This window comes from Octopus sinensis, linkage group LG5 (genome assembly GCF_006345805.1).
Source record: "Octopus sinensis linkage group LG5, ASM634580v1, whole genome shotgun sequence".
In the NCBI taxonomy this organism is placed as follows: Eukaryota; Metazoa; Mollusca; class Cephalopoda; order Octopoda; family Octopodidae; genus Octopus; species Octopus sinensis.
The window spans coordinates 53,950,569-53,968,790 of NC_043001.1; the positions used below are offsets into that span (position 1 = coordinate 53,950,569).

Below are 18,222 nucleotides of genomic sequence, written 5' to 3' on the forward strand. Positions count from 1 at the left end.
CGAACGAAAAAGCCTTTTTTCTGGCATAGACAAACAATAAAACTGCAAAAATAAAAATACATGTACAAAAAGTACAATTAGTTACAAAACGAGAAAATAACAAGAATACTATACAGGAAATTAACCACACAAGGGGACGAACGAAGAAGCCTTTTGCTGGCAAGGACGAAAGTGTAGTAGCAGCGCGTGGAGGCAGTCTTTTCAATAGTGGTAACCACGTGTAAAGGAATTTTGTTTTATAGGCAAGGAACAGGGAAGGAGGAGGGGGACACGCGGCGAAGAGAGAGGAGGAGGGGGAGGGAGAAAGATTGAAGAGGTTAAAGCAAAGGGAGAGAGTACCGCATCTTCAATATAATAATATTATAAAAAAAGGGGACCAAGAAGTGGATCGAAACGACGAATCGAACGAACCTGATGCGGGGCGCTGTCAGACAATAAGGAGATAAATAAAAATATATGCATACATACAAACATATATGTACGTACCTACATCTACATGTATATATACATGCATATATAAATAATTATACGGAAGTACAGGACATCACAATAAGACGTAGAAACAGAAAAAGCCAAAAAACAAAAAACAAGAAAACGGAAAACGAAAAACAAATACAGGACAGGTTACACAAGGACAAAACCCCCGTCATCAGCTGTCGCTAGAGGAGTCAGGCATGTTTCGAAGGCATAACAGAACACTAATCCAATAGGCCTTCCTGCGAGAGAATTAAAATAAATTTCAAGCAGCGGGGCACAATGAGTACGAACACAAACAAGACGTAACAATAAGACTGCAAAATTAAAATACATGTACAAAAACAAACACAAGAGGACGAACGAAAAAGCCTTTTTTCTGGCATAGACAAACAATAAAACTGCAAAAATAAAAATACATGTACAAAAAGTACAATTAGTTACAAAACGAGAAAATAACAAGAATACTATACAGGAATTAACCACACAAGGGGACGAACGAAGAAGCCTTTTGCTGGCAAGGACGAAAGTGTAGTAGCAGCGCGTGGAGGCAGTCTTTTCAATAGTGGTAACCACGTGTAAAGGAATTTTGTTTTATAGGCAAGGAACAGGGAAGGAGGAGGGGGACACGCGGCGAAGAGAGAGGAGGAGGGGGAGGGAGAAAGATTGAAGAGGTTAAAGCAAAGGGAGAGAGTACCGCATCTTCAATATAATAATATTAATATAAAAAAAGGGGACCAAGAAGTGGATCGAAACGACGAATCGGAACGAACCTGATGCGGGGCGCTGTCAGACAATACGGAGATAAATAAAAATATATGCATACATACAAACATATATGTACGTACCTACATCTACATGTATATATACATGCATATATAAATAATTATACGGAAGTACAGGACATCACAATAAGACGTAGAAAAAGAAAAAGCCAAAAAACAAAAAACAAGAAAACGGAAAACGAAAAACAATACAGGACAGGGTACACAAGGACAAAACCCCCGTCATCAGCTGTCGCTAGAGGAGTCAGGCATGTTTCGAAGGCATAACAGAACACTAATCCAATAGGCCTTCCTGCGAGAGAATTAAAATAAAATTTCAAGCAGCGGGGCACAATGAGTACGAACACAAACAAGACGTAACAATAAGACTGCAAAATTAAAATACATGTACAAAAACAAACACAAGAGGACGAACGAAAAAGCCTTTTTTCTGGCATAGACAAACAATAAAACTGCAAAAATAAAAATACATGTACAAAAAGTACAATTAGTTACAAAACGAGAAAATAACAAGAATACTATACAGGAAATTAACCACACAAGGGGACGAACGAAGAAGCCTTTTGCTGGCAAGGACGAAAGTGTAGTAGCAGCGCGTGGAGGCAGTCTTTTCAATAGTGGTAACCACGTGTAAAGGAATTTTGTTTTATAGGCAAGGAACAGGGAAGGAGGAGGGGGACACGCGGCGAAGAGAGAGGAGGAGGGGGAGGGAGAAAGATTGAAGAGGTTAAAGCAAAGGGAGAGAGTACCGCATCTTCAATATAATATTAATATAAAAAAAGGGGACCAAGAAGTGGATCGAAACGACGAATCGGAACGAACCTGATGCGGGGCGCTGTCAGACAATAAGGAGATAAATAAAAATATATGCATACATACAAACATATATGTACGTACCTACATCTACATGTATATATACATGCATATATATATATATATATATATAGACATATAGATATAGATATATATATATATATACATACATATATATATATATATACATACATACATATACATACATACAGACAGACATACATAGATACATATATATATGTATATATATATCTATATATTTATTTATATATATACATATATATACACACATATATATATTATATATATATATATATATATTGTTTCTCTCCGTGTTTCTTTTCTGTGTATCTTTCTGTTGAAGAGCGTAGGCTCGAAACGTAAAAGACTTGTTTTATTTCTATTCCTGAGCGCCATACTAATACAATTGTTTGTTTGTACTCCACCTGCCTTCGTCTTTTGTTTATTTTCGTAAAGCTTCCCGTCACTTAACGGTTCGGCAAAAAGAGACCGAGAGAATAAGTACTGGGCTTACAAAGAATAAGTCCCGGGGTCGAGTTGCTCGACTAAAGGCGGTGCTCCAACATGGCCGCAGTCAAATGACTGAAACAATTAAAAGAGTAAAAGAGTAAAAGAGTATACATATATATATATATATATATATACCCGTATATGCACGTGTATGTACGGATGTCTTTGTGTACGATATATATATACGTATGTGCCGAACTCGACACTCGCTTTGTGTTCTGAATGTTAAAATACTTTGATCCCAATAAATAATTATATATACATACACACATACACACTCACATACTCACACACACACACACACACACACACACACACACACACACACACACACACACACACACACACACACATACATACACACACACACACATATATGTATATATATATATATATATATATAGGGGGAGAGAGAGAGAGAGAATGAGAGAGGTATATATTACATTACTGAGCTGAATATTTCACGAACATATGTATATATATATGTGTGTGTGTGTGTGTGTGTGTGTGTGTGTGTATTTGTATGTATGTTGAGAGAGAGAGAGAGAGAGAGAGAGAGAGGGAAAAATCTGTTGTGCCTATGTATGTCGTACATCATGTGTCGGTGTTCATGATGCACAACCTACTGTAGAATTTCAATTCACAACACGAGATTCCTCATCAATTTTCCATTATGTAATTATATATCACATTTCAAATGTATACTCATGTGCGTCTCTATTAATGTACTAATTCAAAGAATATCGACAATTTTGACACATAGACATCTACCACAGCCATAAGAAGTTCATTTTAAATTCTGGAAAGCGAGTGGTCTCTCTTTCTCGCTCTCTCTCTATCTCTATCTATCTCTCTTTCTTTTTCTATCTCTATCTTACTCTCTATCTATCTCTTCCTCTCTATCTCTCTCTCTCTCTCTTTCTCTCTCTCTCTCTCTCTCTCACTCTCACTCTCTCTCTCTCTCTCTTTGTCTCCTTTAACGCACAATTTTCAATACTTATATATGGCGTCTGTTCGGATCTAGCTACATTCATACACACGTCTCTCTTTACATACCATAAATACCATAAATTTCACTCTACAGTATAGGCATTTCTTCTTTAAATTGCTACGGGGTGATTCAGTGATATAATTTTCAATTATTTTCAGCAGGCTTAGAAGTTCTAAGATGTTAGATTCACTGTTAGGCAAACATTTTCTCGTTTATAATCTGTCATTCTTCATTAAGTCTTAATCATTGTAACACGTGATACAGAGGTTAAGAACTAGTATATCAATATTAGTTTCAAATTTTGCCAAAGGGGCAGTAATTTCTGGAGAAGAATATGTACTTGACTGGTACTTGTTATTGTGACGAGAAGAGACAGGACCGCAACATATAAATATTAACGAATTTGGTCTTCAGATTCCAGGTACAGTTTGCAGTTCGAGTTTCAAATATTGATTGTTTTTTCGTTGCCTGTTTGTTACTGCCGCTGTTACAGGGTATTCTTTATCTGTCTTCGACAATATCAACCGTACTTCGATATTACCGAGCCCGAGAGACTGAAAGGCAAAGTCGACCTCGGCGATATTTGAACACAGGACGGAAAGATGAACAAAAAGATGGACGAAATGTTGCAAAGTATTTTGTCCGGCGCGGTAAAGGATATGCCAGCTCACCGCCTTATCTACTGTCTTAATATTCATATATAATATTGTGGCCAGGCCGACTTCTTTCACTTTTTCAGAGTCAATTGAATAAATATCAGTTGAGTACTGGGGGCGATTTAATCGACTTACTCCGTCCCTCAACGTTTCTGGCCTTCTGTCTCAATTTGAAACCAATATTAATATTATAATAAGGCGGGGAATTGGCATGCTTAGCGGCATTTCATCAGCCATTACATTCTGATTTCAAATTCCACCGAGGTTTAGTTTGCTTTTCATCCCTTCGGGGTCGATAAAATAAGTACCAATTGAGTTCGGGAGGTCGATGTGATCGAATTACAACTACCATCGAAACTGCTGACCTTATGCCAACATTTTAAATCAATATTAATACTGTGACAATTATGCTATTTTATTTTCTGAAATAGGAAGCCATCTCTTATCGTTATTTATGTATGTTTAATTTATGTTATATTCTCTTTGTTTTTCTAATTTATTGTAATTTAATATGGTTAAGATATCGGAAACGATAAATGTACCATACTCGATATTTATTGTATCTAGTTTAACTTCTTTAACTCAGTTATCTCATAATAATCTGATCATTTATTTTCTTCATTTCAAATAAATGAATGTGCATTATACCTGCATTGTATAATAAAGTATTAAAACACTTCTATACCTTAACAGCATTGCGGTCCTTACAATATATGCAATACTCTCCCTACATATGTGATATCGTAGCTTGAGCTGTAATATTATTTCTGGTGGTTGGAGCTCACATTTAGAGGATTCATCATAATATTGGTCTTCAGGTGCGTTTACACACATTAAATATAATAGTAAAGTGAGCCATTTCCATAACCCTAGCATTGCAATGAGGTAAAGTATACCGGTGTAAGACGAAGTAGTCAATAATTTTGCAAGTTTGTTATACCAGTACTTTCAAAGTTACCAGTAGACACAATCCATGACAGAGTGGTACACCAATCTACGAATACACGTTTCAGCCGCGCTCTTCTTGTATACAATACCATACATAGAAAAGGAAGAGAATGATTCAGAATGAGTTATATACAATAAGAAAAACAAAACGTGATAAAGCTGAACTTAGTACTGGCGCTGTCTCCTGTTCATACTCTCGTCTTATAAAACAAAACGCAATTAAATTAAGTAAGGGAAAAATCAGCATGAATGCAAACATTATTTTTACATTAATTTATACAAAAAAAACAGAGATCTTACGAATCATGTATGATAGGATAAGTGTAAGACGAAAAAATTTCATATAAATGTGTACAAATATCTGATACAAATAAATTATGTAGCTATGTCTATTTTTGTGATTTAATGAAATATTTAAAGTGAAAGTAAATCAATGAAAGTAAATCATAACTCTCCAGCATTCAATAACCACAAACAGAATATTTATATCTGTTCCACAAGTTACTTTTCTTTTTTGAATAAGTAAGTTGCCAAACAATAAATCATAACTAGTCATTCCTCACAACTATACTTTTCGTGTAACTTTTAGTCTGCATCGTTCATAAATTCTATACTAAGTACTTGAGATGAAATTTCCTCAGCCTCACATTGCTTCCATCTAAAAAAATCCTACCTGTATTTCATTTTCACTCCAGACATATAAGACAAACACTAACGCCATTGTAACTATTAATTCTGTTGTGATTATCTGTCATAATCGTAAAAATTTATGTTACTGCTCATTTTCTTAGTCTAATACGCAAACGAAATGTACACTAAAACAAAAAGATCCAAAATACCTGAGGCGATAGATATGAATATGCATATCATAAGTAATCTATAAGAAGTAACCTGAGAGATAATGTTCTATATATCACCTAAAAGCCTATGTTACAATATATATGTATATACATATATATATACTAGCTGAATTACACGGCAATACCCGGAAAAGCAGGAGTTATTTTCAGTTCCCATTCGCATTACACAATTTCATGTCCTATCCCGTTCCCTATTCACTTCTCCATTTAGTTCCCCTACCATTCCTACCCCCAGTCCTATCTCAATATATAAATTTTCGAATCTGTTAGTGCAATTAAGCCATTAAATATTTTATTAACCTTCATGTAATAGTTTATTGCTAAAGATAGATGCTACATGTGCTACAGTCCCCCTCCCTGGTGGGGTCCATTATAGACTTTTATTGAAATCCAATTTGCCTATAATACAACTGGATGCTAAGAACAAATAAATTACAAAACTGGATATAACGTGGAAAATTATTTCAATATAACATGTTTGAAAATGTTCACGTAATTTTAAAATCTCATAATATATGACAGCAACAGAGAAGACCCTACAAAGGTAGAGGGATAGACAGTTATAGGACGTAACATACACAATCACACACACATACTCACACACACATAAATGTACAAACCTACACACAGACAATCACGAGTTTAAAATGGTGTATAGTAGACATATGTATGTATGTATGTATGTATGTATACGTTGCTACGACCTGGTGGACATAACCCGAATTTACAGAATCAACGAGGATAAGGTGAACCCAAAACAACAACACACCATGAAATTTTTTTGTAAAATATTGTTAACAATTGTCAGCATAAAAAAATAGCCTACATACAAAAACATATATATACATGAACAAAAAAACCAATGCCTCACCAGACGTGCGGCCAAAATATTTACAAAGGTAACCTATATATAGTTCAGAAATCCAGACTCAGAAACCCGGCTTCACCACCTTGATTTCACAAACTTGGATCCGTAACTCTGGATTCACAATGTTTTGGTTTCATCAAAGTTGGCCTCACACAAAACTTTGCCTCACAAATTTGGTTTTTCAAAAAGATGGTTCCCAAAAATTTGGATTTCATAAAATCTGGATTTCAATTTTAGTACAAATTCAGTTTTCTAACCTTGGATTTCGAATCTTGGATCCAGATGTGACACAGAAATTATTCCAAATCTGACAAAAGTTCTGGCGAATTTCTGGAGCATAAAATAAATCCATGAATTCCTAACACAAAGCACATAGTGCATAATCTAAACAGGTAATCATAGCTTCCAAAATCCAATTGAACAACTTTGACTCAAAGAAAAATAACTGTCACAAAAATACTAGGGGGTGCAATTATCTCTGCTTATAAAGGTTTGCCAAGGTCTAACAAATTTGATATAGTTTCACCGTTTTGGCTAATAACATCTAGCTTCCCCCATTCTGACAATGTATTTCATCCTGACCTCACAGTGCAGCATGAAAAACTGTTTATCTGTTTAACTTAACATTTTAATTTATAATTTCCTGACGTATGAATTAAGTGAGATATTTTTGTTGTTGGATGTCTCCCGTTGTGGATCTACCACGTTTGTTTCCTGTTTTGAAATTGCTATTTTCTCTCAAGAGTTTCGTTGAATTGTTTTGTTTTTTTTCCCCATTTATGGGACAATCAACGGGAAGAAGTACGATGGAAACTTAAGCATCCAAGAGCCAGTTATGCGGCTGCAACTGACAAAGGTATCGAAGTTCAAGATTTGGAGGTGAGAGAAATAAAAATCGAGCCGGAAGTGCTAAAGGAATGGATTAAAAAATATCTTAAACATATGAATATAAATAAATTAGTGCATGTCGGAACGCCCGGCAGACCGTAACGTTTAACGTACATGCAGATTGGTAAAAACCGTATTCCAAAAGTTCAGCATATATATATATATGTATTGATAAAACGGTAAGATAACAAAAGAAAGAAAGAGACCTCAATATTATGTAAATAGAGGACATTTATCTATACAATATGTTACATTACTCGGTAGTCAAGATAAAACTCTGAGTTTCAGATGCCAAAGTGGAAATCCACAACACCATCTCTTCGGTTATCTGATAACCGAAGAGATGGTGTTGTGGATTTCCACTTTGGCATCTGAAACTCAGAGTTTTATCTTGACTACCGAGTAATGTAAAATATTGTATAGATATATATATATATGTATGTATGTATGTATGTGTATGTATGTATGTATGTATGTATGTATGTATGTATGTATGTATGTATGTATGTATATGTACATATAAAATACTAGTATGGAATTTATAAGTATTTAATACATCGTTTCCAGAAATTGCGTGAGTCGGTATCCTTCAGATTAGTACAATATGGTGGACCGGTTGATTATCATCATTGATAAATTTCATTAGACATTATTGGATGAATCAGAGAGGAATATTTCTCTCTCCCTGCCAGTATGAAGGCCAATCTAGCTAGACTTTGATCATCTGATTTGTGGAAACGCACGTAGCGATGTACTAGATATTTAAAAATTCCATCCTATAATTATTGTTATAATTATAATTATCCTATATTATATCGGTATAACCATGATGCAACCCTGAACAACTGACTTACTAGTCCATATCAAAATAAGGTAGCCGGCATAATGAAATAGGAGCTTTATTTGCATACCCCTAACGTTACCGTATACGAATTAAAAATATATATATATATATATATATATATATATATATATATATATATATATATATATATAGAGAGAGAGAGAGAGAGAGAGGAGAGAGAGAGAGAAATGGTAAGACAACAAAAGAATGAAAGAGACCTCGATATTACGTAAATAGAGAAATTTATTTGTAAATGTAATATGTGAAAATTATTCGCTAGCCATGATAAACCTCCGAGTTTCGGATGTCGGATAGTAGTTTTTCCGATGGCCGGATAACTGAAGAGGTGGCGGCGTGGGTTACCGCCCCGACATCCGAAACTCGGAGTTTTATCAAGCCTACCGAATAATTGTCAAAAATTACATTTACAGATATATATATATATAATTTGAAATAGCTCACTAAGGCTAATATCTATTTCATTTAACTGTTATGGCTGAAAGCAAAAGACCACGTTTGTCAATTAAATTCAAATGTGTTTGAAACTCACCGGATGTGGATGATAGAAAAAGTGCTGCGCTATTTTAGAATTTTACATTTTGATTTCAAACATCGCCAATATTAACTTTTCCTTTCTTAAGCTCTACCAGTAATATAGTAATCTTATTGAAGTTATTAACCTGATTACCTTTCCGATAAGCATTACGTTTTTTGCCAATATACGAAATCAATAAGTTCAAATGGAATTAAAGCTGAATGATCTTGATCCCGGAAAAATTAAATGTTATCAATAAATTGAGTTTAAAGTTAAAGGATTCAGCTCATATCGAAAATCAATTGGGCATTTGTAACTGATTTTTAAATTAATAATTTGCTGGTACCAATACCCCCTCTTTTACAAATAAATATTTAGAGATTAAAGGAAAATTAATCATTTTAGTAATAGCCCGTATATCGTAATGAATTAGCATACAAATTATGAAGGTTTATTTTATTGAAACTCATAAAAAGATTTTGTTTAGTCTTTTTTTGTCCATTGATGAATCAATTTATTTTATATATTAAATCTTTAATTAAATAATTAGATTTTTGATCGGAAATATTTTAAAAAGTCCTACGAAAGGTCAGCTAATCATAAATATGATACTGTCTCAATTTGTTTCCGACTCGTCACACACTATGCACAATCAACGGTTATCACAGCGTACATGTGTGTGCCGATGTATATATGACCGTGTGTATGTTTATGGGCATACTCTCAATATTACTTTAATTAAAATTTCCCAGAAATGATTAAAAACATGATATTATCATGCACAGGCAAGACTGCTATCTTTGTTATGCAAAATGATGGCAGTGGTCGAACGAAACCATACAAATATGTGTCGTTCAGCCACATAGACACGGATCTAGAAGACATATCAGAAAATTTCCAGGCATGAATATCTAAATTTTCGTATATAATGTACAAGAGCTACCACCCTGTCTAATTATTTATGATGACGACAAGTAATTTTTTTGAGTAAATCTGCTGTATTTTCTAGCAAACCTACCCAACGAAGTGAAGAGCTGGCAAGTGGAAATGAAATTACAATCTAGTTTAGTTCACGAGAACAATTGAAAGCAAAGTCCCTGACTCATACATTTTAATATTGCTGCTTATCTTGATGTTGATATTGTTGTTGTTTTCTTATCGATTACCTCCTTGAGGCTTCAGATATTAAACACATCTATGGAACACTAATACATTCTCACATTGTTTTAACCATGATAATCTACTTGGTATTCTAAGGAATTGATGTTAGTATAAGACTTAAGAGCTAAACACATTTAAATTTAGCATAATATTTATAGCTTAAAGTTACTTGAAGCAAATTTCGTTTTTGTAGTTCTTTGAGAAGATTAAGATGCAACACACGATGGGCCAGCGATTAGACAGTAATTTCTTAAAGTCACAGAATCGTCTTAAGCATAAACATTCTTAAATGATAAAAGAAGTAATCAACCCACATAAAATTTCTTATAACGATATTATGCCTCATACAAACATTTATACATATATGTATATGCATATCTATATATGTGCACATGTGTATGTTTGTACCACTACACAAATACACACTCACATAGAGAAAGAGAGAGAGAGAGAAGAGGAAGAGAGGGAGGGAGGGAGAGAGACAGAGTCAGATGCCTGAATGTAAAAGTAGTATCGGATAGAATCATCGTGATATTTCTTCCGACTGCCTCAATCCTGAGTTCAAATCTAGTCGAATTCAACTTTTCCACACCTACTGGATCAATAAATAAGGAACCAAAACAGTGTTACTGCACCTGGCTCTTTCATTCTACCTTCTTTCTTTGTCTCTCTCTTTCACTCTTTATGTCACTTTCTCTCAACTCTCAGCTGGTGTAATATCCTTTACTTTCCAGTGGGTTGATGATCGTTTAAGTATTGATGAACCGTCAAATACACAAATATTCGAATTTTACCATATACTAGGATTTTACTGTGATTCGTGACTACCTTATAAACGGCAGATTTATACTTTTGTTTGGGGAAGAAAGTTCTGTACGACTTCTCTGAAAAATACCAGGAAATCTTTCTTTTTGTAGATGAATAGAATAGAAAAATGTATTTACATCAGTCCTTTATTTTACCCTGCGTTAACTATCTACCTATATATATAATTAGAGATAGACAATTAATAAGGATTTATAACGAGAAAGCGCTTCAACCATTAACGACGAGATCGTTCGATAGAGATCTCTTTGGGGATATAAATATTCTAGGATATTCAACAGAAGTGCCCTGATATCTATTTTAATCTAATTAACCTTAATTGTAACTGTATATCCTAGCATCTCCCTCATCAATACAAATTGTTTCATCAAAGGAGTAGTATATTTAGGAGAAGTTTAAGTTGATAAAACCTCTGCCTATAAAACTTACAATGGAGCCCCCCCCCCAAAAAAAAAAAACAGGTTTAACATGAGAATTTATGCGCACAAAATTTCGTTTCATTTGAACACTAAGGGTACAGGTTCTCATCCACTCAATTAAACACATGGCAATTGAAAGAAACTTTTTTGACTCTCTAAAGTTTGCAGATGGATTTTAGAGAAAGCCCATACAGGCACTAATCATGTATCCATTGCATCAAATGCCTGACATGTATAAGTGAACAGTACTTTATCCTCTTTCATTCAATAATGTAGTATTGTCTAATGAAATTTATCAATGACGATAATCAACCGGTTGGCCATGGTAATACGGACCATAATGTACTAATCTCAAGGATACCAACTCTGATGTTAATATCACGCAACTTTGGTTAAAGCGTTATTTTGTATCTTAGTCTCCGTTTTGCTTTTGTTTGTGTTGCGTAGGAGAAAAAAAACTGCAAACTTTTAAGAAACGTTTTCCGCATCAAATTTTTACGTATCTATTTGATCTTTATATATAATGAATGATGTCTAAGATGCGTGTGTGTGTGTGTGTTTCTGTATGTATATACATATGTATATGTATATGGTTTCTTTCGCTTCATTTTCACCATGGCAATAATTATCATGCGCATGAATATTTTTTTTTACATTTTACGTTTTTTTTTATATTTTATTCCGTTTATATTCTTTTCAGTTTTTTTTTTTCCTAAAGCTATTTTGAATTTTTTCCTGACTGCAAATATTATAGCTATTATTGATGTATCTGTTTAATTCGAGTTTGTTTCACTCATTTTTAATGATTATATTGTTTTCCGGCAACAGTGAATTGTATTATCCAACATCACATTTAAAATGGCATAATTCTGTCTAATCAGCTTTAAATGTTTATTTGATAATTTAACAAATCATTATTCTTGCGCCTTTTATAAACATTTATATGGCATTGTAATGTTACAAAAGTTCATTGATAATCGGGTACGTGTGTGTGTGTGTGTGTGTACCTGTGTGTGTGCGTCTGTGTGTCTGTGTGTCATAGAGGGAGATAGGGAGAGCCTGTGTGTGAGAGAGAGATGTATGCGTATACATACATTGATAGAAAGACAGACATAGATATAGACAACTAGATAAATACATGCATACATGCATACATACATACATACATACATACATAATACATATATACAAACACACACACACACACACATACATACATGCATACATACATACATACATACATACACACATACATACATACATAATACATACATACATACATACATACATACATACATACATACATACATACATACATACATACATTGAGAGAAATGGTGAGAGAGAGAATAAGAGAAATTTGAATCGAAAGATTACAGCTTCATAAACATGCGAATCTACAGTGCACTACTTCGTGTAAGTGTCATTTGTAGCCTTATGACTGAACGTGAAAAATGAATACTGTGAGGAAATCCGTTGTATCTGTTTACTTTTTGTTACTGCTCGAAAACCGGCATCGGTTTGTTTACATCAACGTATCTTAAATGCATACTATATCACCTATCAATTATGTACCAGGCTTAAAATAGTTTCTGGGATCAGTTTGATTGGCTCATCATAGCTACATTGCAAAGTTCAGTTTCACGGAAGGAAGTATTATAAGAAAAAAAAAATTATATATAGAGAGCAATAAGAAAATGGAGGGGATCAATAGGTGGTTCATCAACTTTTAGATATTATATTATGTTAGCTTATTTATTTATTTACTAAATTGATAATTACAATAATATACATACATATAACATATTATTCTTTACATATAAGATATAAGATATAAAATATAGTAATATATAAGGATACCAGTGATTATTATAAAAAAAACATGAATATAAATTGGGAATATATATATAATCCCATTAACCCATACATTTACACTTACTTATAACCCATATCTAGTTTCTCACGTATGCAACCATCTGATTATATTCGTTTACATATATACACGTACACACCCATACGCACGTGTATACGTACGAGTGAGGAAATGAATCTATGCATACATGTGATTATATATAAACATTTATACACATGCAAAATTTAGATAACTGCACATGTAGGAACGATGATACATGAGGTTTGTATTTGTAACTCATCTCTATAACTTATCTGATATACGTATATACATGTTCACATAAATATTTTCTCAGAATAATTAACACTGCTATTTCCTTAATTCTTAATTCTTTATATATTTGCCTCACAATTAAAAACTACTACTACACTTAGTACTTCCTCTTCCTCCTAACACCCCCATTCCTCTATCATTTATACTATAATACCTTTCTCTCTCTATCCCCACCCCTACTTTCCTCCGCTGACCACTGACCAGCCTATATCTTAGTTTTTTCTTTTTTCTTTTCCTTATTCTCTTTATTCATACCTTTAGGGATTTGATTCTTTATTTTTGTTTTTATTAATCTTCTTTCTTCTTTCTCTTTAATTCTTTCTTTCTCTCCTCCTTTTATCTCTCCTTTTTTTTCTTTTGTTATTCCTCTCTTCCTGTTTTCAATTTGACCAAACTAATCCACTCCCTATTTCTAGGTCAGTTTAACACAAACCTTGAATCTGCTACATTCTATATAAATTCCCTACTGGGAATGACCAACTTTAAGAGAATCTTACATTCTTTATAACTTTATAGACTCATATTAAAACCTGTTGGACTTTTGGAGTTTTCTCAAAGGATATTGGAATATTACACGTATATACCATTATGCCTATAAAACGGATTTATGAACACAATAACCACACATAACTTACATCTATTTTCTCTCCTCCACCTCACTCTCTATTAATATCACATCGAAACTATGACTTAACTTTTACTCTCACACCGTCTCCGATGAAGGGATAGTCTTATCAATAAATATTCTAGAAACAGCTGTAAGACCTTCTATCTATGAATGCTCTAATATCTATACAGTCTTTTCTATGTGCTACCATCTAAGCTTTTTCGCGTTTCTTCTATTTATATATTTATCTTCTAAATAATATTTATATATTTATCTTCTAAATAATATTTATCTCTAACCAGATGAAGTACTGCTTTTGTTAAATTTTTATCACGTATCAGTAAATTATGTGAGTGTGTGTGTATCTACAGAGAGATAATACGTAAACATTCACATCACACATAAACACACACACACACACCACACACACACACACATATATATATATACATATATTCACATATATTCTCATATCCATACATACACACACGCAAATGCACATACGTGTATGTATATATCTAAACACAGCGTATGTAGTATATTACATATATAATATGTGTGTATTAAATATCTTCAAGGTATATGTACTTCATATATTTACGTTTTTGTAATAGAATGGATTCATCTTTTATGTTTGAATGCAATTTAAATTCGACTTTCACTTTACTATTATATTGCCGTTCGCTAGACAACAAGCGGAGAAAACATCAGATTGAATATATCACTGTTAAATTTATTGAGACAAACATTCAGGGAAGAAATATTTTCTCCGCTTTCAGCTGACTTTATTAAACAATGAGAAAAGCCTGTTTAAGTGGAAAAAATATTTTAGAAAACATGAAGAAAACAACCGTAAGTGGATAGTAATCAATAAGTAAGGAGATAGTTAAAAGTTGTTGTCAGGTGTTCTGTGCTTTTGTTTAATGTCAAAAATTCCCAAGATTTCAGACAATCGTCGAGACCATAAAATCTAATTTTATTTTTTTTTTACAAGAACAAAGATTTTTAGATGCACTTGATTATCATTGAAATAAATAATATAAAAATTACGATGTATGATTTCGCATGACAAGCAACATAAAAAGAAAAAGCATTTACTTAGTTATTTATTTAACTACAAAACCTTCGTTTATCTGCGCGGATGTGTGTGGGTGTCTGTATGTGTGTTTGTATGTATTTGCGCGTTTAAGTGCATATATATATATATAGATAGATAGATAGATAGATAGATAGATAGATAGATAGATAGATAGATAGATAGATAGATAGATAGATAGATAGATAGATAGATAGATAGATAGATAGATAGATAGATAGATAGATAGATATAGATATATATACAAGTGTATATTAATGTGTATGCGTGGATGAGCGTAGATGTATGCTTGTTGTAAACTGCACTCGCAGCTAATTACTAAGATTGGGAGACACAAGTTAATAAAAGGAAAGGATGTATCTTTTAACTAGTACAACTTGTAGATCCGTTTTAATATACAATAGTAGCATCTGCATATGTTTCAGAGTAAGGAGAGAGGATTGTGCAATTCAAATGCTCTGCGACAGTAACCAAACACGATTTCATACTTTTGATAATATAGACAGTTCTTCGGAAGGTTTCGTGATATTTTAAATTATTTTAATTAAAGAAGAAATTAATGAAGGAATAGACTTTTAACTAAAATTCGAAATTGGTATATCTGTTCTCTATATATACACGTATGTATTTATAAGCACAGGCATGGTTGTGTGGTAAGAAATTTGCTTTCCAACCACGTTGTTTCGGGTTCAGTCCCAGTGCGTGACCCCTTGAACAAGTCTTTTCTACTATAGCCTGGGACAGACAAAAGCCTTGTGAATGGATTTGGTAGACCACAAACTGAAAGAATCTTGTCATATATGCATATATATATATATAGGTATGCATGTCAATGTATGTGTGTGTGTTCTTGTGTCGCTGTATGCCCCACCCCATTGACAACATGAGTTTGTGTGTTTACGTCCGCGTAACATAGCGACTCGGCAAAAGTAACTGATGAAGTAAGTACAGGCTTAATTAGATAACTACTGAAATCGATATATATATATAACGGGAAGCTTTACGAAAATAAACAAAAGACGAAGGCAGGTGGCGTACAAACAAACAATTGTATTAGTATGGCGCTCAGGAATAGAAATAAAACAAGTCTGTTACATTTCGAGCCTACGCTCTTCAACAGAAAGATACACGGAAAAGAAACACGGAGAGAAACAAGGAGAGAAAAAAATACGTGCTGGAGCTAACGATTCAACATATATATATATATTCTTATGAATCTGTATATTTTTCTTTTATTCTTTTATTATTATACTTGTTTTCGGTCATTAGACTGCAGCCGTACAGGGGCATCACCTTGAAGTAATTTAGTAGAATAAATCGATCACAGTATTTTCTAAAACTTTTAAAGCCTGGTACTGACTCCACCGGTATCTTTTGCCAAACCGCTACAATAAGAGACGTAAACAGACCAAGATCCCTTGTCAAGCGATTCTGGGGCCAAACGCCCACTCAAACACACACCCGTGTATTCTCGTATCTTTCATTTTCCGTCTTTCATGTACCTCATATAAATATATATATATACGGCAGTTTCTTTCAGTTTCTACCAAATCCTCTTAAGTTTTGGTTGGCCTAAGTGTATAGTAGACGACACTTGCCCAAGGCTCCACGGCGTGGAACTGAACCTGGAAGTTTGTGGTTGGGAAGGAAGCTTCTTATCACACACACGCACACACACGCATGCATACATATATATATATATATATATATATATATATATATATATATATATATATATATATATACACACACATACACACACACACACACACACACACATATATATATATATATATATAGATATCCTTAAATCCTTTAAAATGTTTCAGCCCGAAGGCCGCGGCCATGCTGGGACACCACCGCTGATATATATATATATATATATATATATATATATATTATGTACACATGTGTATGTGTATATATTTCATATGTACGTTTGTGTGTGTGTGTGTGTGTGTGTGTGTGTGCCTGTGTTCATGAAACTTTTCAGACAGAGAGACAGCTGTTTCCTTTCAAGAAGCCGCATAGAAGCGAAAAAAAGATAACACAAATTCACAAACTTCAGTGCAAGTAAACATGATTTATCAGTTACAATACACTTTTCAAAAAGCCTCTCTTTATCTTCCTGATATTTCTTCAATGGTGTTTGTGTACGTTCTTTGTGCGACTAAGCAAACGGGGATCTACGCGTTAGTACCACACTTTGCAGAACTTCCTGTATTTGTGCTTAAGCGTTATCACATTGTTATACACGTGCACATGTACCTATCTCTATTTCTGCTACCGCTGTAAGTTCGAGTGTGCATTTTGCGAATACCTGCTAGGAATTATTTCTATGAAGATGCATATACTGACTTACCGTACATGATAGTTTAGTCATTTCTTACTATATTAATTGTTAACAGTAGAATTATGTGCTATCGCAGCAGTCTCATGGCCATGCATACTGACCTGCAATGAAACATCTCGAACTTCATCAGAAAAGTTGAGTAGTCTAATTCTTTTGCTCACTGCTCCTTAATTGAAACATGCAGATATTATTGAATATTTACTTCTTGAATAACGGGATTACATTTTCTCATACCTTAGAAAATACCATAATCAACATTGTATCAATAGTGAACACCTTATCACCCCATGTTAAAGTATAAAGTTACAATTGCCTCATAATGAATTTATTACCATCTTATAAGACAGATAAGGACAGTAAATTGGATTTACGAGGGGGTTCAT

General features: G+C 33.6%; 1 protein-coding gene across 6 annotated transcripts in view; it reads left to right on the forward strand.

Annotated features, from left to right (window-relative positions):
- The window catches only part of LOC115212036 (sex peptide receptor-like), a 767,681-nt gene that overhangs the window by 584,653 nt on the left and 164,806 nt on the right, over nucleotides 1–18,222 (forward strand). Inside the window, exon 1 of one of the 6 annotated variants that reach the window (XM_036503443.1) lies at nucleotides 3,945–4,015. The exons of the other annotated variants lie outside the window; for them this stretch is intronic. The gene's annotated coding sequence lies outside the window, so the exon portion shown is untranslated. Of the gene's footprint in view, nucleotides 1–3,944; nucleotides 4,016–18,222 lie in introns of those variants that run through there. 6 annotated transcript variants of the gene reach the window in all.